The sequence below is a fragment of the Bufo gargarizans genome, chromosome 3 (assembly GCF_014858855.1).
Source record: "Bufo gargarizans isolate SCDJY-AF-19 chromosome 3, ASM1485885v1, whole genome shotgun sequence".
NCBI lineage: Eukaryota > Metazoa > Chordata > Amphibia > Anura > Bufonidae > Bufo > Bufo gargarizans.
In genome coordinates, this window is record NC_058082.1 from 353,985,398 (window position 1) to 354,009,119 (window position 23,722).

Below are 23,722 nucleotides of genomic sequence, written 5' to 3' on the forward strand. Positions count from 1 at the left end.
TGTTGTTCTAGAACCTGAATATATTTTTCTGCATTGATGGTGCCTTTCCAGACATGCAAGCCTGCCCATGCCACACGCACTCATGCAACCCCATACCATCAGAGATGCAGGCTTCTGAACTGAGCGTTGATAACAACTTGGGTTGTCCTTGTCCTCTTTGGTCCGGATGACATGGCGTCCCAGATTTCCAAAAAGAACTTTGAATCGTGACTCATCTGACCACAGAACAGTCTTCCATTTTGCCACACTCCATTTGAAATGATCCCTGGCCCAGTGAAAACGCCTGAGCTTGTGGATCTTGCTTAGAAATGGCTTCTTCTTTGCACTGTAGAGTTTCAGCTGGCAACGGCGGATGGCACGGTGGATTGTGTTCACTGACAATGGTTTCTGGAAGTATTCCTGAGCCCATTCTGTGATTTCCTTTACAGTAGCATTCCTGTTTGTGGTGCAGTGTCGTTTAAGGGCCCGGAGATCACGGGCATCCAGTATGGTTTTACAGCCTTGACCCTTACGCACAGAGATTGTTCCAGATTCTCTGAATCTTCGGATGATGTTATGCACAGTTGATGATGATAGATGCAAAGTCTTTGCAATTTTTCGCTGGGTAACACCTTTCTGATATTGCTCCACTATCTTTCTGCGCAACATTGTGGGAATTGGTGATCCTCTACCCATCTTGGCTTCTGAGAGACACTGCCACTCTGAGAAGCTCTTTTTATACCCAATCATGTTGCCAATTGACCTAATTAGTGTTAATTGGTCTTCCAGCTCTTCGTTATGCTCAAATTTACATTTTCCAGCCTCTTATTGCTACTTGTCCCAACTTTTTTGGGATTTGTTGACACCGTGAAAATTTGAATCAACATATTTTTCCTTTAAAATGATACATTTACTCGGATTAAACGTTTGATCTGTCATCTACGTTCTATTACAAATAAAATATTGACATTTGCCATCTCCACATCATTGCATTCAGTTTTTATTCACAATTTGTTTAGTGTCCCAACTTTTTTGGAATCCGGTTTGTAATTGGCTTTGTAACATTTAGCATCAGCTTGTTCTGCTGTTGAATGGGTTGTATCACTTTAGCATATAACAATTAAAAGCCACTTATTAATGTATTGTGATTGTCTATATTGCCTCCTTTTCTGGCTTGATTCATTTTTCCATCACATTATACACTGCTTAGTTCCAGGGGTCAAGGCCACCACTGCAGCGCAAATACAAGGTGGTCGGTCTGGGAGCTGCTGAGCTGCTGAGTTCCTAAATGCGCTCCTATAGTGTCCAAGCACAAGTTCCTTGTGGATCTTAATATGTCTTTGTTTTGGTGAATGCCACACCCCTTGCTTCAGGTGTTGCTTGTTGATAATTTACCTTCCCCATAAGTAGCCGCTTCTCACTCTTGGAGGTGTGGTTTATAGATTCTCTTCCTGTCTTCTCACTAGCTGGTCGGTTGTACTCTGTGTTGCTTCTGGAGTTGCCAGATTTTCTCCTTTAAGCTAAGTCTTGTTTTTTCTTATTGTATTGTGCTTACTGTTATATTCCCTGTTGTTTGTATCAGGGCCTGAGACAGAGACTTCCATTCGTCCATCTGGGGAGGAATGGGTTGTCTCTGGTCCTGACCTTATTCCAGGGCATTATAGTGAAATAAGGGTCTAGGTATCCTGCATATGAATATTCCTACCTTCAAGGTCTATTCATAGCGATAGGTAGTTAGGGCCCAGATAAGGGTTGTTTAGGAGGTGAACTGTTCCTTCCCTAGTTTCTAGGCCCAGTTACTGTTCTCCTTCCCTACTGTGTTCAGTGCAAAGTTTTCCCCCCACACTGATTGTGACACACGGCCATTGCTGCTGGATTGCAGCGGTGGCCACAAACCCCTGGAAATGAGCAGTGTATAATGTAATTGAAAAATCAATCAAGCCAACAATATGAACATTAACAATACATTAGTAGTGATGATCGAGCAACAAAGTATTCGGGTGTTCAGGTGTTCGGCCCGAACACATTGCTATATTCGGCCAAGCACCCGAGTATAATGGAAGTCAATAGGAGACAACCAGGCACTGCTCTGGTTCATTAGAAAAGGTCAGAAAGTGACAGAAACACCACCAAAAAGGATAGAGAACACCATGGGGATGATGTCTGGATGCATCTTGGACTCCCAGGTCGCTGCTGGGAACCATGTTGTCCGAGTTGTACGCTACTTTTACAGACTGACAAAAATATGCACAAACCCCCCCAAAAAATCTATTTACAGGAAAAATAGTTAGGAAACATTCTTTCCTGTATATTCAATTGTATATAAAGTGCTGCAAAAAATGACAAGCAAGAGACACTCCGAAACAGCCTGTATATTACATAAAGGAGGGCCTCGTTGGCATTGTAGTACAACTGTTCAGGTAGTGGGACTCCTACACTCATAAAGCTTATGCACTAACTGAAAGGGATGCCAAAAATTACAAGGAATCGGCACTCCAAAACACCCTTTGTTACACATAAAGGAGGGCATCATACACACCCTTAAAAAATTACGATTGATGGCCTGCTAGTGACCCTCAAAAATATTTGGAGCAAGGCCTGCTGATCTGACCATCTAAAACCTTAGGGGCGTGGGCCTGCTGCTGCATTGGTGATTCTAAATAACCTCTGGGTAATTGCATCTCTCCGTGACTGGCGACGATCCATTCGGATGTCTGCCCTATCAACTTTCAATTTTAATTTCTGCGCCTACCATGGTGATCACAGGAAATGGGGAATCAGGGTTCGATGCAATGGAGGGAGCTATAAAAAAGGGATACCACATCCAAGGGAGGTCGATGGCTTAAATCTGATTGGGTGGAGGGGGTAGTTCAAGTTATTAAAGCAGAAAAATCGAAGGAAGGCAGCAGGCGCGGGGCAATTACCCACTACCCGACTCGGGAAGGTAGTGATGATAAATAACAATACAGGACTCTAGTGATGAGTGGCAGGGGTTATATTCGAATTTGCAATATTTTGCTAATATTTCGAAGAATATTTGTTGAATATTCGCAAATTCAAATATCATTTTATTCTACATTATTTTTACTCGAAAAATCTGCAAGGTAATGATCTCGTAATATGCGAATATTACGCGATCAATACAGGCGTGGGTCAAAAATGAATATATAGCACTATAGAATTTAGTGCTATATATACATTTTTTTGAATATTCGTCATTTTTCCATCTGAAGTCATGATTCCTCCCTGCTTAAGTTACTTAAGCAAGGAAGAATAATGACTTGAGATAAAGAAAAATGACGAATATTCTAAAAAACTAATATAGAGCAATTTAGCTAATATAGTGCTATATTTTTTTTTTAAATAGTTGTAATTTTTTTCCAATCTGAACTTCAGATGAGAAAAAAATTACAACTATTAGACAAAGAAGATTATAGCACTATATTAGCTAAATTGCTCTATATTAGTTTTTTTTTCCGAATATTCGCTATATTGCTATATATTCTTGTTTTAGAATATTACGAATAGTCTAAAAAACTAATATATGGCACTATATCAAATATATACATTTTTTAGAATATTCTTCTTTTTTTTTTTCAATCTGTACAGTTGTTCCACTTCGGCATACTCCTCCCCGACAAGCTGAGAAAACTCAGATCCGATGGTATATTCTAACCCCCAGGCATTCCCATGGGGAGGAAGTATGCTGAAGTGGAACAACTGTACAGATTAAAAAAAAAAAAGATGAATATTTGAAAAAAAACGAATATATTCGATATAGTGCTATATATTAGATTTTTTGAATATTCATCATTTTTCTCATCTAAAGTCATGATTAGTACCTGCTTAAGTTGCTTGTGGGCCAATGAATTATTGGCTTACAAGCAAGAAGCAGGGAGGAATCATGTTTTTAGATGTAAAAAAATGACGAATATTCGATATAGCGAATATATAGCACTATATTCGAAATATTAGCAAATTCTCGAAGTTGCGATATTCAAGATAAATATTCGTATTTCGAATATTCGCGCTCAACACTACAGGACTCTTAAGATTTCCTGGTATTGGAATGAGTAATAAAAAATTACAGGGAATGTCACTGCAGGATTTTGGATGAGGAAACGTTATACAGGAGAGGCCCTGCTGCCACTTTGTTGACTCTAGATAACTTCTGCCTGATTGCACGTCCCCATGACATCCACGATCCATTTCAATGCTCTTTTATGCGCCTAACATTGTGACCACCGGTAATGGGGAATCATTTTTCTATTTTGGAGAGGGAGCCTGATAAACAGCTATGGCTACTACTTCAAAGCAAGGCAGCATGAGTTGCGGGCCTGCAGGTGAGCTGACCCTGTAAAAGATTTTAGTTGCAGGCCTGAAGGTGAGCTGACCCTGTAAAATATTTTAGGTTCGGGCCTGCTGGTGAGCTAACCCTGTAAAACATGATATGCTAGTGTCTGCGGGTAAGCTGACCCTGTAAAACATTATATGCAAGGGCCTGCATGTGAGCTGACCCTGTAAAAGATTTAAGTCGCGGGCCTGCTTGTGAGCCTACCCAGTAAAAGATTTGAGTTGCGGGCCTGCAAGTGAGCTGACCTAGTAAAAGATTTTAGGGGCGGGCCTGCTGGTGAGCTGAGGTGGAACCGACAAACCCAACTTGATTTTGATGGGTGCATTAATCTGCAGGTGATTGTTATACAGCTCCACAGATTGTTTCCATCTGCTTCTTTCTAAGCAATCTGTGGCCTTAGTCTTTTATCCAGACTCTGTCATGGTGCCACTATGCGGCCTCCTCATGCTGCCATCTCCACACCATGTCACATTGCCACTCATTTTTATCACCATGCTGCTGCTGCTTAAAAGGCCTTAAACTGATCACCAGGCCCACAATCTAATTAAGGTTTTGTAATCGATAAACCCAACTTGCTTTTGTGGGTTGCATCAGTGGAGTAGCTAGAATTGACTAGGCCCCACAGCAAATTTTTGAATGGGGCTCCATCACACAGTGATTTTTTAGCGACCCCTTCCTTTCATGCTGCCCCCATTCCTGTGGCTTGTAAAGATCGATCTCTCAGACCAGGGCCGGCAGCTGTTCCATCAGTTTTATACACTGTCTATACTGTCACTGTATATAATTTCATTGTGTAATACTGTTGAGAGGGCTCTGAACAAATCCTTTAGTCCTCCTCCTCCTGGATGGGGCCCTTCTGGGTCAGGGCCCCAAAGCTGCAGCTTCCCCTGCTTCCCCTATAGCTACGGCCCTGGTCTGCATTAATCTGCAGGTGACCGTGATACACCTGTATATAAAGTGCTAGTGCGACCAAAAATTACAAGGAATAGGCACTCCTGTATATCACATAAAGGAGGGCCTCATTCACATTGTTGCGGGCCTGCATGTGAGCTGACCCTGTAAAAAATTTGAGTTGCGGGCCTGCAGGTGAGAGGACCCTGTAAAAAATTTGCTGTGAGGGCCTGCTGGTGAGTGGACCCTCTAAAAAATTTGATGTGAGGGCCTGCTTTTGAGTGGACCCTCTAAAAAATTATATTCAAATGCCATATATGCGAGGGCATTATACGTGACGAATAAGCAATGCATGTTGATATGACGGAAGAGGAGGATGAGAAAAAGAAGATTCAACTATATACCCTTGTTTGTGGTCTATTAACTACATTAAAAACAATTCATTTAAAGTGCCTTTATGTTCATCAGCATTCCTCTGGTGGGGTAGAGAAGTCATGGTCAATCCAGGCCTTGCTCATTTTAATATAAGGCAACCTGTCAGCATTTTCAGTTGACAGGCGGATAGACTTATATGTTATAATGCCACCAGCAACACTAAATACATGCTCAGGACAAAATGCTGGCGACAGGGCAGGCCGCCACCTCCAAAGGTTAGAGTGCCAGTACATGCCACGTGTCCAGCTTGGACACCCAGTAGTTGTAAGGCACTGAGGGATCATTGAGGACGCTGACATGGTCTGCTATGTATTCCTTCACCATTTTCCAAACTTTTTCTCTCCTTGTGGCAGTAGACTGCACATCAGGGTGAGGGTGCTGGCGGAGTGTCATGAAACTGTCCCAGGCTTTGGAGAGTGTTGTCCTGCCTCTGTTAGAACTGCTGTGTGTTCCACTTGTCTCCCCTCCTCGGTTGGCCAATGAAGTACGAACTCAGCTGCCAGCGTTATCAGATGGAAAATTTTGGAGCAATTTTCCAAGAAGGATCTTCTGGTATTGCACCATTTCGCTCGTCCTCTCCACCAGAGGAATGAGAGATGAGAAGTTCTCTTTGTAGCGGGGGTCGAGATGGGTGAACACCCAGGAATCCGTGTTATCTAAAATGCTTATAAGGCGAGGGTCGCTGGAAAGGCAGCCTAACATGAAGTGAGCCACGTGTGTCAGAGTACCAACAGGTAAGACGTCGATGTCGACATCAGGAAGACTCTCCATCTCCTCCCCTCTCCTCTTCTGCCCATCCATGCTGAACAGATGGAATTAAAGTTCCATGGGTACTACCCTCTGTAACAGAGGCAACTGTCTCCAGCTCCTCCTCCTCTTCTTCATGGTCCAATTCGTCTGAGAAGACGAACTGTGGGTGGTCTGGCTATCACCCTGTGTAATGTCCTCCTCCATTTCCTCGTCTGCCACATTCAGAGCAGTCGTCCTTAATTGTGAGCAGTGATCGTTTGAGTAGACACAGCAGTGGGATGGTTACGCTGATAATGGCGTTATCGCCTACTAACCATCTGTGTGGATTGCTTGTAAATAGTGGCAGTTGACTCAAAAGGCTACGACCATGTTGCAGCTGGTACTCCACAACTGCCTTCTGCTGCTCACAAAGCCTGGCCAACATGTGGAATGCAGAGTTCCAGCCCATGCTCAAGTCGCACAACAGTTGGTTAGCAGGAACCCGCAAGTGCTGCTGCAGCGTTGACAGACTAGCTGAAGCTGTGGACGACTTGCGGAAATAGGCACACACGCGGTGCACCTTCACTAGTAGCTCTGGAAGATTGGGGTAGGTTTTGCTAAACTGCTGAACCACTGAATTTAAGATGTGGGCTAGGCATGGGATGTGTGTCAGGTTGCTGAGCTCCAAAGCCGCCACTAACTTACAGCCATTGTCAGACACAACCATGCCTGGTTGTAGGTTGAGTGGCGAGAGACACAGCTCGGTCTGGTCCCCTATACCCTGCCACTGCTCAGCGACAGTGTGCTGTTTCTCCCCTAAACAGATCAACTTCAGCATTTCCTGTTGACGCTTACCCACAGCAGTGCTACACAGCTTCCAGCTAGCGACTGATGGCTGACTGCTGCTGGAGGTGGAAGGGGAGGATGAGGCGGCGGATTAGTCGAAATGGGGGTTGGAGACAGTAATATAGCTGCTGGCGGAGACCCTGATGGATGTTGGGCCCACTATCCTGGGTGTGGGTAGCACCTGTGTCATCCCAGGGTACGACTCACTCCTGGCCTCCACAACATTCATCTGGTGTATGGTCAGGGAAATGTAACGTCCCTGCCCACCAGCACTTGTTGATGTGTCCGTGGGTAAGTGGACCTTCCAAGTAACTGCGTTGGTCAGGGCATGGGTGATGTTCTGGGACATATGCTGGTGTAGGGCGGGCACGGCACACCGTGAAAAATAGTGGCGGCTGGGGACTGCGTACCGAGGGATGGTCGCAATGGCAACATTTCAAGGGCCAGTAATTTTGAAAATTGTGCATTTAGTGCTATGGCCTGTGGTTGGGTGGGTGGGTATTTTCGCTTGAGTTCAAATGACTGTGTTATGGACATTTGGACTCTGCGCTGGGACAGAGAAGTGGATTTTCATGCGAAGGTCCAGGTGCAGGGCGAGGGGCATCCAGGCCTACACCTTCGACAGGAGATTTTCCAGCAGTGCCTAACACAGTGGAAGAGGAGGCAGTGGTGTGACCCGCAGACCCAGATTGTGGACCCAAGCAGTTTGGCCCACTTGTTAGGGTGCTTGGATGCCATGTGGTGGATGATGCTGGTGGTGGTGAGGTTGCTAATGTTCACGTCCCGGCTCATTTTGGTACTGGCACAGGTTGCAAACTACCATTCTTTTGGCGTCTGCACTTTCCTTAAAAAGCGCTACACTGTGGAAAACCTACCCCTTGGCAAGGTAGATTTATGCATGGGGGTGCTCAGTGTAACGGTTGCGGGCCTGTTTGTTGTGGGCCGACTTCTCCTTTTTGCAACCCCACTGCCTCTTCTAGCCTGTTGCAGAGCTGTGGATCCGCCCCCCTCTGTACTGCTGTCCTCGCTTATCGTCAACCACCTCCTCTTCCACTTACTTACTCTGCTGCTCCTTCTGACCTAACCACAACCTCAGTGATTGACAAATGTGTCTCATCATCATCCACCTCGTGAACGAATGATTGCCGTTCACCACCGTCATCTTCTTGATACTGTGAAGGCTCAAGAGGTTGGGAATCAGGGCACAATATCTCAGGTCCCTCTTCAAGCTTGCTGGGCGTGAGTACCAAATGTAATAGTGGCGCTGGAAAGAGCTCCTCGGAATATCCGAGTGTTGGATAACTCGTTTGGCAAGCCTCTCCATGGTGGGAGGAAGGATCAGAGCGAGGATTCGGTTGACCAGACTCTTGGCTACAAAGACTGGACTTGTTGGAAAAGAGGGTGGTGCTTAACCGACTGGAAGCATTATCTTCAGCAATCCAACTGACCAACTGTTCGCACTGGTCCGACTTGGACAGTGTTGTCTTGCGGCACCCAGCTAAGTTGGACATGAAACTGGGTACGGTGGATGTTATTATTTTTTTTCTGGTGCACTGGCAGCAGGCACAGTTTCATTGCGCCTAGGGCCTTGGCACCATCAGCATCACGCCCACTTCCTCGTCCCTTAGTGCTCACCTTCTTCATAATAATGGTTTTGTCACTAGATGTGGCGCAGATTGTTTTACAGTCAAGGACAGTATATGTCACAGAAACAAACAGAATATGGACACTAGATTAGGCCCAGATATTGGGAATTTTCCCTAAAGAAAAAGTTTTCTGATGCAGGACAGTATATGTCACAGAAACACACAGAATATGGACACTAGATTAGGCCCAGATTTTGGGAATTTGCCCTAAAGAAACAGTTTTCGGATGCAGGACAGTATATATCACAGAAACACACAGAATATAGACACTATATTAGGCCCAGATTTTGGGAATTTGCCGTAAAGGAACAGTTTTCGGATGGCATACTGTATTGAAGTGCAGATCACACAATTCACAGATTACAATGTTGACAGCAAAAATGTGGATAGATTATGGGAGTAAAATAGTCTTCAGCATTTTTAATTTTTTCCCTATATCTAGGCCTGACAACCACACAAGGTATTGAAGCGCAGAACACACAATTCACAAATTACATCATTGACAGCACAAATGTAGCTTATGGGGAAAAAAATATTGCTTTCACTAATATTCTTCCTATCTCTGCCCCTGACACAGAGAAGGTATTGCTGCACAGATGTCACAAGTCACTGCAGACACCTTCTATATAGCAAAATAAATTGCTGCCACCACACACAATTGTCCTTAAAAGCACTTTTGGGTCTTATAAACATTATTTATTGAAATATATTGCGATCACAATCCCCCTATACTATCTGTCCCTTCCTAAGCGCAGCTCTCCCTGACTCGCAATGAGCCGAACCCGCGTCATCGGGTGCTATATAGCTTCCGATGACGCGTTTCGGTTAGCCAATCACTGTAATGCCAGCAGCCAACATGGCTACTGGCATTACAGTGATGGCAGTACTTACCTGCACCTTTATTGGCTGCTTAGCAGCCGCAAAACGTGCGGGTCGGAGACTCAAGCATGCCGCTCGAGCACATGTGGTACTCGGCCGAGTACTGCCATGTGCAGAGCATAGCGACGCTCGAGCCGAACAGGTATTCGGCCGAGCATGCTCGCTTATCACTATACATTAGTAAGTGCCTTTGTCTACATAATAAATGCAGTTTGCTAAAGTGAGACAACCCCTTTTACTGTCTTTTTGGACATGACATTCTTCAAAGAAGTAATATTTTCATCTGCAGTGCTTTCACCTCAATTACATTATTCAACACTATATTGCTGTAATTTAAGCCAAATGTATTACAGTAAATGTCATGCATTGTTTGATAAATTTGACACATCTTTAAACATGACACTATTATCTAGAGACGTCACTCAAGTTTTTACATCGAGTAATCAGTGCACCTTTATTGTGACTTTTTAAAATATACTCTGCACATCTTATTTAGTGTTGAGCGAATCAAAGTTAATTGAGTGGAATTCGATCCAAATTTCAGGAAAAATTAGATTTGCCGCAGAGCCGAATTTCCTAGCGCTTCGTGGTAACAAATATTAATATTATTATTTTTATGAAATGGCATTTAAAAAAAAAAATAGGCTGTCGCACCCAGGGGCAGGTTGGCCAAAGATCTTACAGGGAAATTTCCCGGTGGGTCGATTCCCAGGGGGCTGCCTATGCCTTCTAAAGGCCAGACAGTGAAAGTTTTTGGGGACGTATTTTGTGCTGCTGGCAGTATTTTGTGATGAATTGTGGTATTTGGCTCTGTTGGGTGGTATAATGTGCCACTATATGGTATTGTTGGCCCTGCCGTCCATCAATTTGGACCCACAAAATTGTGCCACTCTTAGTATTTTTTCCAGGGCGACTTTAAGTTCCCAGTCCGCCCCTGGTCGCACCCATCTAGTTTGAAGAAAATGCACCAATTCTTGTTCGCTCATGTGTGACATCACCATGTCATCATGCTGTGTGGGAGTGGAGACTCCATCAGTGATTATGTCACTGTGCCTGCCCAGCATGATGACAAGGTGAGGTTATCAGTAGAAATGAGCAAATTTCTCAAAATGTTATTTGGTCGGTTCGCCAAATTTTCCCAAAAGATTTGATTCGATACAAATTTATTTGTGGCAAACCGTGTTAAAAAACTGATATTTCCAGGCTGCAGAGAGCATGCATGAGGTGTAGAACAGCTGATTCTACATAGATTTCTACAAAACCTATTCTATTAAACGCTTATACAAGTAGAGTTCCCCCGACAGAGTGGAGAGGTTGTCAGCAGTAAGTTTGTGTTGACGTCACTGATTATGACCGCCTTCACTCGGTCAGCATTTGGTCAGTAATCCATCAGTATTGCTAAAGCCCAAAAAAACAGGAGTGGATCCAAAACAGATGACACATGAATGGAATATTTACATGTCTTCTGTGTTTTGTACCCACTCCTTCTTTTGGCTACCAAATCATATGCCAATTTTGATGCAAAATAGGGACCATGTCATACAGGCCTTATAGCTGCTATATAGATGGGATCAGTTGTGCATCTCATTTTTCCTTCCTTCTGACAGATCGGAAGAAGGATCAAATAAATGATTATGTCAACCAGGCAAAAAATACAAAATAGTGGCCCAGTCATGAAGTGGGGAGGGTGGGAACAGCATGAGAAGTCCACAGAGTGGCCCAATGGCAAAGTGTTGAGGTAGCAGAGTGCTTCAGTGACTGAGGCGTTGAGGTAGCAGCAGCATGAGGAGACCACAGAGTTGTGAGGTGGTAGCAGCATGAGAGGACCACAGAGTGGCACAGTCACAGAGTGTGGAGGTGGGGGGCAATACCAGTACCAGCTGAGGATGGTGGATGGTAGTAGGAGCACCTGGAAGCAGGTGTGGCATCAGGTGGGTGGCTGCATCAGAGTAGTAGCTGAAGCAGGTAGCCAGGTCTCTTTTGAAAGTTTAGATGTGGCACCATGGATAATGTATTCTGATGTATCAGGCACTGGTGTTTGAAAAATCTGGCTTTTTCACGCCTGATTCATCTTCACAAAAGTCAGTTTCTCCGCATTTTGGGTGGACAGGTGAGTTCTCCTTGGGGTAACTATGGCCCCTGCCACATGTCAGGGCAAAGACCCCTACTATGATTTATGCTGAGTTCCAAATTAGTATGGAAAATAGATGACGAGTACTTGGGAGAATTGAATAGCACAAATATCAAGGTTGTATCTAAACAAGTCTCTGTTTACTTCTTATGGAAAGCAAATACTTATACCACATTGGGGCCAGTTCCGGTTATACACCCACATGCTTTACATGAAAACATCTGGACATATAGAAATGCTTATGAAGCAGAAGGTGTAAAATGTCAGTTAACTGCAGACTTTCTATACAAAAAACAAGACATACATTTATCAGAATAGAAGAAGTAGATATAGCACACCAAACAGTTTCCATTTCTCAAGAATAGCAAAGGTAGGGGCTAAGTTACTCCTTCCCTTGTCTGCAGATACTAACATACACACACACAAAATTCACTGATCTCTCAACTTCAATAAAGGTCATACAATATAAAATGGCCGCTGTAGACACAAAGATGGAGTCTTATCCCTCACATCTCCCCCATTTAAGACCATGGTGAGCCCGTAAGATCCGGCCGGACGTACCCCAGATGTTCCATCTCATGGATGAAAAATACATCTGCTGGTAGCCATACAAAGTTTAGCTGGACCGGCGTTCCGAGCTTATCCATAGTCTCACTATGGAATTGGTAAAAAGTTACTTCTGTCTGCAGTCTTTTCAAGCAGTCTTCTAACACATGGCACAGTACAATATACCACTATTACAAGCAAGATTATAACAACAATCAGTGAACTCTGGCTCAGGACAACGTGGAGTCCTGATCCAAACAGTTATGCAAATATTCAAGATGGACCCTCCATCTTTGAGACATCTTTGGACTGTCACCACCCAGAAGTACTTCAGAGCACGCTAATCCTATTCTGCCCTTTGGGATCCCTTCCTGGGGGGGGGGGGACAGTACCACAGATACTCTCAATAATCCCGATATAGTTTCTTCTTCTTATTACAAACTTAATTGATACACATAAGCATAAGTTTGATTATAATGTAAATTACTATTATAATTAGCACTACTTGTACTACTGTTTGAAAAAGCCCTATTAACCAGCCACTCCACCCTTTGAACAATTTGGTAGGATTGAGAAAGGAAAAGGTGTCTCCCTTCCATGAGTCTTTGTTTGCACTATTTTCCTGTAACCAGTTGTCTCTCATGGCTTTCACCTTTTCTATTCCAGTTTTTACCTGTAAGTTACCATGGGGATCTATATAATGTAGGTCCTTCAACCTGACACATACCCCCCTCCTTTGCTGTCAGGTAGTCTAAAACCAAGTTGTGCTGATTGGTGACAATGATTATCTGATTCTGGACAGTGTTAGAGGCATTCATGAGTTTTAACACCTCCCATATCTGATAATCCAAATAATCAGCTGCCACTAATAATGAGCGAGCATGCTCGGCTGAATATCTGTTCGGCTCGAGCATCGCTATGCTCACACATGGCGGTACTCGACTGAGTACTGCATGCTCTCAAGCGCAATGCTCGAGTCTTCTCCCTGCACGTTTCGTGGGTTTTAAGCAGCCAATAAAGGTGCAGGTAAGTACTGCCCTCACTGTAATGCCGGAAGCCATGTTGGCTGCTGGCATTACAGTGATTGGCTGGCCAAGACGTGAAATCGGTTGCTATATAGCACCCTATGACACATGTTCCGCTCAGACGTAGACAGGGAGAGCAGTTTTTATTCTGAGAAAGCTTTTCCAAGACCCCAAAGTCCTTTTAAGGACTACTGTGTGTGTTTGACAGCAGTAAGTTATTTTTATTTTATACCTATTAGTGACATATACTGTACATCATCTGCAGACTGTGTCTTTAATAATCATGGCCACATCTAGTGTCCATAGTGTGTGGCTTTGTGTAAAAAAATACTGCACTACATCAGAAAACAGTGTCTGCATTGCAAATTCCAAAAATCTGGGCCTAATATAGTGTCCATAAGCTGTGGTGTTCTGTAACCAATACTGTACTACATCAGAAAACAGTGTCTGTATTGCAGATTCCAATAATCTGGGCCTAATATAGTGCCCATATTCTATGGGTTTCTGTGACATATACTGTCCTGCATCAAAAAACAGTGTCTTTAGCGGACTGTAAAACAATCTGTGCCACATCTAGTGACAAAACCATTAATGTGAAGAAGGCGAGCACTAAGGGACGGGAAAGTGGGCGTGATGCTGATGGTGCACGCAGATGCCATGGCTCTGGGCGCAGTGAAACTGTGCCTGCTACCAGTGCAACAGAAAAAAAACATCCACCTTACCCAGCTTCATGTCCAACTTAACTGGGCGGCGCAGGACAACACTGTCCAAGTCGGACCAGTGCGAACAGTTGGGTGGTTGGATTGCGGAAGATAATGCTTTCAGTCAGTTAAGCACCATCCTCTCTTCCACCAAGTCCAGTCTCTGTAGCCAAGAGTCTGGTCAACCAAATCCTCACTCTGATCATCTTTCCTCCCACCATGGACAGGCTTGCCAAATGAGTGATCCCACACTCGGATATTCCAAGGAGCTCTTTTCAGCGTCACTATTACATTTGGCCCTCATGCTCAGCATGCTTGAAGAGGGACCTGAGATATTGTGCCCAGATTCCCGACCTCTTGAGCCTTCACAGTTTCAAAAAGATGATGGTGGTGAACGGCAATCATTCATTCACGAGGTGGATGATAATGAGACACAGTTGTCAATCACTGAGGTTTTGGTTAGGTCAAGTCAGGAGGATGACAGAGTGATTAAGTGGAAGAGGAGGTGGTGGATGATGATGTCACTGACCCAACATGGGAAGGTAAAAAGCTGAGCGAGGACAGCAATACAGAGGGGGAGAGATTCACAGCACCACAACAGGCTGTAAGAGGCAGTGGGGTTGCAAAAAGGAGAAGTCAGCCCACACCAAACAGACCCGCAACTATTACACCGAGCAATCCCATGCGTAAATCTACCTTGCCAAGGGGTAGGTGTTCCACAGTATTGCGCTTTTTTGAGGAAAGTGCAGATGACAAAAGAGTGGTAGTTTGCAACCTGTGCCGTACCAAAATGAGCCAGGGCGTGAACACTAGCAACCTCACCACCAACAGCATGATCCGCCAAATGTCATCCAAGCAATCTCCTGTCGAAGGCGCAGACCTGGATACCCCTCGCCCTGCACCTGGACCTTTGCATGAACCATCAGCAACAACATCCTCTTCCCTGTCCCAGCACAGAGTCCAAATCTCCATAACACAGTCATTTGAACCCAAGCGCAAATACCCACCCACCCAACCACAGGCCATAGCACTAAATGCGCAACTTTCGAAATTACTGGCCCTTGAAATGTTGCCATTTAGGCTTGTGGACACTGAGGCCTTCCGCAGCCTGATGTCGGCGACCATCCCTCTATACGCAGTCCCCATCTGCCACTATTTTTCACGGTGTGCCATGCCCGCCTTACACCAGCATGTGTCCCAGAACATTACCCATGCCCTGACCAAAGCAGTCACTTGGAAGGTCCACTTAACCACAGACACATGGACAAGTGCTGGTGGCCATGGATGCTTCATTTCCCTTACTGCACACTGGGTGAATGCTGTGGAGGCCAGGAGTGAGTCATACCCTGGGATGGCACAGGTGCTACCTATGCCCAGGATAGCAGGCCCTACATCCATCAGGGTCTCCGCCAGCAGCTATGTTACTGGCTCCAACCCACACTTCTTCTCCTCCGCTGCCTTCTACATTACTTCTACCTCCAGCAGCAGTCAGCCATCAGTCGCTAGCTGGAAGCAGTGTAGCACTGCTGTGGGAAAGGCTGTGTTGAATCTGATCTGCTTAGGGGAGAAACAGCACACCACCGCAGAGCAGTGGCAGGGTATAAGGGACCAGACCGAGCTGTGTCTCTCGCCACTCAACCTACAACCAGGCATGGTTGTGTCTGACAATGGCCGTAACTTGGTGGTGGCTTTGGAGCTCGGCAACCTGACACACATCCCATGCCTATCCCACGTCTTAAACTTAGTAGTTCAGCGGTTTATCAAAACCTACCCCAATCTTCCAGAGCTACTAGTGAAAGTGCGCCACGTGTGTGCCCATTTTCGCAAGTCGTCCACAGCTTCAGCCAGTCTGTCAATGCTGCAGCAGCGCTTGCGGCTTCCAGCTCACCGACTGTTGTGCAACTTGACCAAGTGCTGGAACTCTACGTTCTACATGTTGGCCAGGCTTTGTGAGCAGCAAAGGGCAGTTGCGGAGGAGAGGACATGTACTGCTGAGCTCCGTACACTACCTTGCCAAGGGACTCGCTTACGTCCGAATTTAAGCGCTGAAATGGTCAAGATTGGAGGGCAGAAGACCACTGACACAGGCGCAGTGCCCAAATCCCAGAACCAAGGCGCAGGGATGGCAAAATACCTCAAAAAACAGGCCAGCTCGGCCGTGATGAAAGAATCCAAGATGGCGCAGGCGGATGAACGCACTCCCGCCGAGACTGAGGAAGGCCCCTCCGACGATGATAGCGATGGAGGTGAGTCTGTGAGCTCACGCCAACTGCCAGTTTCAAGACGCTTTATTAAGCAAGCCCTGGCTGAAGCCTTATCCCCACTTAAGCAGGAGATCTCCAGCCTCACACAAGAAATCCAGCATGTAGGCCATAGGGTGGAATCCCTAGAGGCCACACAAGCGGCAACTCTGGAGCATAGCTCAGCCGTGGGGCAATCTCTCTCCTCATGCCAGCGCCATATTAACTCTCTTTATGCCGCAATGGAAGACCAGTAGAATCGCAGTCGGCGAAATAATCTCAGATTCAGGGGCGTACCTGAAACAGTGCCCGCGGAAGACCTGGTGACTACCATAAAAAATATTGCCTCATCTCTCCTGGGCAGGGAAGATCCTACAAACATGATAATAGAAAGAGCGCATAGAGCCCTGCGACAAAGACCGAAAGACTCTGATCCACCCAGGGATATTATATGCCGCTTTTTGAACTTACTAGACAAAGAAAAGATTTTAGCAGCGGATAGAACAACCAACAACATCTCACTAGGTGACGCTCCGATCTCTATTTACCAAGACCTGGCGCCGGTAACCCTGCAAAAAAGAAGGATCCTTAAACCCCTCATGGAGTACCTTCGCAGCAATCGAATTCCATATAGATGGACCTTTCCATTTGGCATCACATTCTCGCATGCGGGAAAATTCATCAAAGTCTCGTCATATGAGGATCTCCAAGCAGCTTATGTCACCATGGACATTAACCCTTTAGACATAGCCAACTGGGATACGGTATCCGACATCTCATCCCTCCCAGCTATCCCGAGAATCACCTCATGGGAAAAATCGCCGGCTACCAAACTTCAACGATTCCGACGCAGGAGTGGATTGCTGACACCTAGAAGAATTACCTGAATGTTTGGGTGCTATAGATAACCAATAACAGCATTCTTTATGTTCCTTATCTAGTATCTTGCCTATCTTTCCCACTTTCATGATTTTCCCTATCTCCTTGACTGTCCTAAGCATATAACATGTTGTATTACTTGCGTAATAATATGTAGCATTAGATGCATCTGCCTTTTAGCTCGCCATGTCCCACATACTGGCAAGTCCTAATATTTGGGTTTACCCACACTACCCCCTTTCACTATCTTGATGGAAATCCCCATCATCTACTTGTTTTACCAGAGTTTGGTTATTTGTTGTGTTTATAGATATGCTCTTTCTTTTATCTTTTATTTCTTTTCCCTCAGTCATGTCACTTTGTCTGGATCCTTTAAAAGCCATTTTGGGTTCTTGGAGCTGATGCTTGCTGTTTTTGAAGCCACCTGGTATAATGTCTTGCTCCCTCGCTTCGCAAGGTACCGGTTTGATTTTTCCACCCCAACCCTGACCAGAGTAATATGGCGGACCTAAAAATAGTTACCTACAATGTGAAGGGTCTTAGATCACCATCGAAACGCTCTCAAATCTTCTCCCTTCTGGGAAAGGAGAAGTCCTCCATAATCTTTCTTCAAGAAACCCACTATAAACACAATAGATATCCAGATTTATCTTTTTCCAGATTCCCTAACTGGTACCATTGCGGAGCTGATGGAGCCGCCTCAAGGGGAGTGAGCATCGGTTTTAAGAAAAATGTTCCCTTTATCTATGCTTCCCACGTCCAAGATCCCGATGGGAGATATATTATTTTGAAAGGTCATATTTCTCAGAAAATGTATACATTTGTAAACCTATATGCCCCTAACTCAGACCAAATATCGTGGTTGTTATCTACCCTATCTTTAATAGAAAATCATTATGAGGGTACTCTTGTTTTAGCAGGAGATCTTAACGTGGCGTTGCATCCCCTTACTGATACTTCATCCAAAAGGTCTTCCTTCTCTGCCAGAGCCCTGAGAAAGTTAAATACTAAATTACATAGTTTGGGTTTGATTGACATTTGGAGATGCCTTAACCCAAATTGTTCTGATTATTCTTTTTATTCCATTCCAGCGCAGTCCTATAGCAGAATCGATTATATCTTCATCCCCAAGGATCAGGTTCAATTCTGCACCGATACAAGGATCGGAAGTATATCCATTTCTGACCACGCTCCGGTATTCTGTACCTTGCGTTCTTCTTCAGACACGGGTAGGTCCCCTATTTGGAGGCTCAATGAGTCCATTCTGAGCAGCGAGGCACACAGGACCCACTTTAAGTCACTCCTAGATGAATACTTTTCTATTAACAACACTCCTGATATATCCCCTCACGTTCTTTGGGATGCCCACAAAGTCTTTATCAGGGGTCATTTTATTAGCAAATGCTCCTTTATAAAGAAACAATCCGAGAAACGTTTGTCTTCCCTTTTAGACCAGATACATTCCCTTGAAACCCTACATAAAAGATCCTTAGCTCAGCAACATTTGGATGAACTTAATGCACTGAGAGCAGACCTCAAAAATTTACTGAATGAGAGATCAGCAAAATACTACCTATCTTCGCAACACAAATTTTTTGCTCACGGCAATAAGGCATCCAAATTTTTGATGAGTCGTATCAAGCGCAGACAACAGACAAGACATGTAACCTCTATCAAAGCCCCACAGGGAACCCCCATTTTCTCCTCTACGGGAATTGCTGAACAATTCAAACGTTTTTACGAGTCCCTTTATAATCTTCACCCCCCTGGACAAGTTCAATCTCTCTTGGATAAAGAGACTGAAACTAACCTCTTCTTAAGATCTTTGAACCTTCCATCACTATCTCCCTCTCAAACAAGTTCTCTGTCAAACCCTTTCACTCTTGCTGAACTGACCGCAGCTTTAAAGGCTTCTCCTAAAGGAAAAAGCCCTGGTCCTGACGGATTTACTACTCCCTATTACCTGACATTCCAAGACTCACTTCTTCCCCACTTCCTTCCTATTTGTAACCTAGCTCTGCAGAATGTCCCATTATCCTCTGAAATGACTAATGCGATAATAACAATAATCCCAAAGGAAGGTAAAGACCCCTCTTCCTGTGCAAACTACCGCCCCATATCCCTCCTAAATATAGACTTGAAACTGCTTGCAAAAATGATGGCTACCAGATTACAATCCTTCCTTCCCACTTTAATACACTCGGACCAAGTGGGATTTGTGCGGGGTCGGGAGGGGAAGGATAACACTACCAAGATCTTAGACGTGTTATACTTTGCCTCTCACAAAAAGAAGCCGATTGTCCTATTAGGTACAGATGCCGAGAAGGCATTCGACCGTATAGACTGGTCCTTTATCAAACACACCTTACAGAAGTTCCAAATCCCTGATCCATTTATACACGCTATCTTTGCAATGTATACCAATTCCTCTGCAGCAGTTTCTGTCAACAACCTTATCTCCTCCCGATTCTCCATAAAAAATGGTACCCGCCAGGGATGTCCCCTCTCTCCTCTTATTTTTGTCCTTGTAATGGAAACTCTGATGCAAGCACTTAGACAGGAAAAAGAAATCATTGGCCTAAAAATTGGAACATTGGAATTCAAGTTAGCCGCTTTCGCGGACGACCTTCTGATAATCACCACCAATCCCTTAATCTCAATGCCATTAATCACCTCTCTCTTAACCAAATTTGGGTACATATCTAACTTTAAAGTGAATCCCCATAAATCACAAATTTTGCACAGTGGTCTCTCCTCCAAAATGATCACTACTCTTAGAACTAATTCCCCTTTTGACTGGAACTCACCCCACCTAAACTACCTAGGTATTAAGATCACCTCTCGTCTTTCAGACCTGTTCCGCCTTAACTACACACCCCTCTTATCTGCCATCGCTGCTCAGCTGGACTCATTGAATCACCATTACCTATCCTGGTTTGGAAGGAAAAATATGGTTATGTCATTGGTGATACCCAGGCTTACCTACCTGATGCAAGTCCTCCCAATACCAATACCAAACTCATACTTCCGCTCCTTGAATAACTATATCAGGAAATTTATCTGGCAGGGAAGGAAACCCAGGATCTCCTTTGCGACTTTAACCAAGCCCAAACATTTGGGTGGAATAGGCCTCCCTGACCCAGAAAAATACATGAAGGCAATACACCTATGTAGACTTATAGACTGGCTTAGACCCCATAAGCAGAAACAATGGTTAGCTTTGGAGAATGTGTATTTTCCGTCCACTCTTAGGGCCTTGTTGTTGGCGGACAGATCACTCCCTGCTCGAACTTCAATACCTAACCCGTTAATTTCCAATACTATCAAGGTATGGGAGTGGTTCTCCGCCAATCATCGGGCACTAACCCTACCTTCTCCTTGGCTACTAGTGAAAGACATGATATCACTAGCTCCTAGAGAATTAAAAGAGTCCTCCCCTATTGAACTTAGATCTTTCAACAAACCTATACTAGACTTACTAGATATTTTACCAGATCCACTTCTATTTGAAGCACTAAACCTTCCTCCCTCTAACAGTTTACTCACTAATTACATAAAGAAAGACCTCTTAACATGGGCAAAAACACTCAACGCTCAAAAGACTCCAAATTGGTTTGAAAACCTAATTACTACTCCCAAATATCCTCCCAAGCTCATATCTACTTTGTACAAGCAAATAAATCTCCCAGCCACGGATGTCAAACCTGCTTTCATAGGCATATGGGAGGGTGACTTAAAGAAAAGCTTCTCACATAAGGAAGTTCTCAAACTTTGCACTATTCCCCATAAGCTCTCACGATGTGTCCGAGTCCAAGAGAATGGATACAAAGTCTTGTCACGCTGGTATAGAACACCAGATAAAATCTCAAAATTCTTCCCCACTGTCCCAGACCATTGTTGGAGGTGTGGAGTTAGCAAGGGTACATTCCTCCATATTTGGTGGGATTGTCCCAAGATCTCTGGATGGTGGAAAGATATCTTCCAAATTAGCAATAAGATATGTGAGTCTGACTTCCCATGTGCCTCTGAGATCGCTTTGTTATCATTTGGCATCCGTGGCGGGGACAAACATACATTAGCCTTATTTTCATCCCTAATGTCTGCAGCACGCCTACTTATTCCAACTTTGTGGCGTTCTACTGAGACCCCAAATATTGAACACTGGCTTAATAAAGTTGACCAGATTTATCGGCTGGAGGAACTATCCCATTGGGAATTAAATTCTAGACCCACTTTTCTCCTGATCTGGACCCGCTGGAAACAATATAGACATTTCTCTTGACACCGCATGTGTGGTATATTACATTTGTGATGTATCCATTTCTTAATTAAACGTGACTGACTCCCTTTATCCTTCCCTTCTCTCCCCCCCTCCCCCCCTCCCCTCTTCCCCCTCCCCTCCTCTTCCCCCTCCCCTCTGCCCCCTTTTCTCCCTATAAGTTCCTTGTTAACTTTAATGTTCTATTTGTAACATGCACTGTAAGACTATCTGTCATCATGCCGTATGCTACTTTATGTCATTCAACGCTGATTTATCGACATGTATGTATACTATTGCTTTACAAAATAACAAAAATAAAAAAATTGTTTATAAAAAAAAAAAAAGGGCAGTTGCGGAATACAAGTTGCAATAAGGTCGTCGCCTTTCGAGTCAATTGCCACTATTCACAAGCGAGGAATGGACATTGATGTCAGACCTCTGTGAGATTTTAAAAAACTTTGATGAATCCACACAGATGGTTAGTGGCGATAACACTATTATCAGCATAACCATCCCACTGCTGTGTCTACTTAAACGATCGCTGATCACAATTAAGGATGACGCTCTGAATGTGGCAGACGAGGAAATGGGGGAGGATATTACACAGGGTGATAGCCAGACCACCCACAGTTCTGGCTGTACAGCATGCACTCGTATATAATGTTTTAGAGCATCAGCTGAACAGCATGCCCTCGCATAAAATGTTTAAAGCGTCAGCTGAACAGCATGCACTTGCAGATAATGTTTTAGAGCATCACTTGAACAGCATGCACTCGCATATAATGCTTTAGAGTGTCAGCTCACCTGAAGGCACTCGCATATAGTGTTTTACTGCATCAGCTCACCTGCAGGCACTAGCATATCATGTTTTAGAGCATCAGCTGTACAGCATGCACTCGCATATAATGTTTTAGAGCGTCATCTCACCTGCAGGCACCCGCATATAATGATTTAGAGCGTCAATTGAACAGCATGCACTCGCATATAATGTTTTAGAGCGTCAGTTTACCTGAAGGCACTCGCATATAATGTTTTAGAGCATCAGCTTAACTGCAGGCACTAGCATATAATGTTTTAATGCATCAGCTATACAGCATGCACTCGCATATAATGTTTTAGTGCGTCGATTGAACTGCATGCACTCGCATATAATGTTTTAGAGCGTCATCTCACCTGCAGGCACCCTCATATAATGTTTTAGAGCATCAGTTGAACAGCATGCACTCGCATATAATGTTTTACAGTGTCAGCTCACTAGCAGGCACTCACATATAATGTTTTAGAGCGTCAGCTCACCAGCAGGGTGTGTATGATTCCCTCCTTTATGTGTAACAAAGGGTGTTTTGGAGTGCCGATCCTTTTAATTTTTGGCAGCCCTTTAACTTAGTGCATAGGCTTTATAAGTGTAGGAGTGTAGGAATCCCCCTACCTGAACTATTGTACCACAATCTGCCTTTTCTCATCCTCCTCTTCCATCATATCAACATGCTTATTCATCGCATATAATGCCCTCGCATATAATTTTTTACAGGGTCAGCTCACCTGCAGGCCTTAGCATATAATTGTTTTACAGGGTCAGCTCAACTGCAGGCCCTCACATATAATGTTTTACAGAGTCAGATAACCTTCAGGCCCTTGCATATAATCTTTTACAGGGTCTGTTCAACTGCAGGCCCTCGCATATAATGTTTTACAGGGTCAGCTCACCTGCAGGCCCTCGCATATAATGTTTTACAGGGTCAGCACACCTCCAAGCCCTCACCTACAATCTTTTACTGGGTCAGACCCCCACACCTTCTGATGACGACAGCAAAGTCTTGCCTGTTGGTACTCTGGCACACATGGCTGACTTCATGTTAGGCTGCCTTTCCCACGACTCGCTCGTTATACGCATTTTAGACAACACGGATTACTGGTTGTTCACCCTTCTCGATCCCCGCTACAAAGAGAACTTTTCATCTCTCATTCCTCTGGTGAAGAGGACAAGCAAAACGGTGCTATACCAGAAGGTCCTTGTGGAAAAATGGATCCAAAGTTGATAGGGCAGACATCCAAAGGGATCGTCGCCATCATGGGGATGTGTGATTGCCTAGAAGTTATCTAGAGTCAACAAAGCAGCAGCAGGCCCTCACCTAAAAGTCCAGTCTCAGTAGCCAAGAGTCTGGACAACACAATCCTCA